This window comes from Polistes canadensis, unplaced genomic scaffold (genome assembly GCF_001313835.1).
Source record: "Polistes canadensis isolate GaletaPanama2010 unplaced genomic scaffold, ASM131383v1 scaffold_17, whole genome shotgun sequence".
In the NCBI taxonomy this organism is placed as follows: Eukaryota; Metazoa; Arthropoda; class Insecta; order Hymenoptera; family Vespidae; genus Polistes; species Polistes canadensis.
This window is the reverse complement of record NW_014569564.1, coordinates 835,444-837,428: the sequence shown is the minus strand read 5'-3', so window position 1 is coordinate 837,428 and position 1,985 is coordinate 835,444.

Genomic DNA, 1,985 nt, shown 5'->3' with positions numbered 1-1,985 from the left:
AATATTTGAAGTTATATTTTTTTTTTATAAAACTATAGGTAATTGCATTTAATTTTGTTTTGTTTGTTTGTCTACATTCAGAAATGCATATAAAAATAAAAAACATTTGTATTTAAAAGTAGTTGCTATTTAAGCCGCTTTAAAAAAATCGACTCTAAATCCAATGAAGATCACCTATAACAAAAAGGAAACTATATTAATCATCTACACTTGCAATAACAATAACAAATTATATATTGACGAGCAATATAATAATATAAGAAAATACCACTCTCGAAAAATTCTAACATGCTGTTGCATTTTTGAAAATAACTTAATAGCCTGCAGTAGTTGTCCTCTTGAGCCACAGATAATTGGAGGCCTCTTCAACATTTAGCCTCTTCTTCTTTTCTTCGTGTCCTAGACACTGCACTTGGACATTCCCTACGTGCGAGCAAGATAAAAATCTCTGATAAAACATTCATCATTCAAAAAGTGCACTATCAGAATATTGCATATTACATCGATTGATGATATAAAATTAGAAACAGCAATTATTAAAAAATTAATTTATATTTCCTGTTCGTTTACCTAGCTCGTTGGACTATCAATGAACTTAGAAGTCATTGACCGTGCACATATACACGAGCACATTTAATCGAATGTCCAAGCAGATAATAATTTCCATCGAAGACCTAATAACACTTTGCACTTTTAATGTCAAGTAATAAAATCGAATCGCGAAATAAATAATGTAATAAAAGTAATGCATTTACTTGCAATATTTTCATTTCATTCATTCGTTATATTTAATTACATCAAATATTTCTAATTATAAGACAAAATCGCGATTGTGCGAAGTGCTAATCTTATAATACTTAAAACTAAGTATTAAATTCATCAAAGAATTTGCGAGACTATCTCATTCGAGATAGAATCGAAATAGAAATGAATCTTTCAAATTGTTGCAAATCCCTCTGAATCATGATACATAATAAAGATTACAGATGAGTTACAAAATAAATTTACAAAGCAAGCATAATAGAATGAAATGATATAATTATGTAACAATTCTGTATAAACCAGAAGGCGGAATTTCCACTTCGGAGTAAAAGTAAGCCTAGTGCTTTTCCTGGATCCTACCTACTTAAAATAAAAGTTTTCACATTCGCTCAGAGAAGTATGCTACCTGCCTGCCAATTACCCATATTTAAAAAGAGCAAATACACATACATACCTATCCACTCACTCCACGATTCTCTCACATATCACCATGGTGCAAAAGCCTAAACTAGAGAGCATGCCCCGGGGCACCTCCGACACCCTAGTTCAACCACGTTTTCTAAATTTATGAGAGTACGTAATCGTCTGTCAAGGCTAGTGATTATTGCATAAATGACTAAATAAAAAAATACTGGTACATACTAGTATATATCAGCATACTAGTATAATACAAATATTGTCAAATTTCCACAAATAAATGTGGGGACTTTACTATTCAAAACGATTTTATTACGAAAAAAAAATTAGAAAAATTTAATATAAACAGAAAAATACAATCATGTATATTTTCCATTCATATCACACCTAACTTTAGGTGTGCTATACTAATTGTAAGTAGAACTTGAAGTTATAAATAATGCATTAATTAAAAACTATTACGAAACGATGTACAATACACACTACCTAATACGCACATACAGGTGTAAAGTACATCGTGCAACCACTAGCACAATGACAGCCGCCAATAGGGGAAAAACTTAAAACTAAACCTATAATAACCGTTTCTCACCCATACGATTAGCACCTGGGCACACGCATAGTGATTAAAAACACATAAATACTTAACACATAAATATATTTTTATAAAAATTCACCTAAGCGGCTAAGGACTCCACAATTTATTTGATAAATAATAACTTTTAATATATATATATATATATATATATTTTAATATATATAAAGAACCTCGGACGACTCCTTTCATTAAGTTGGCTGTTCTAATA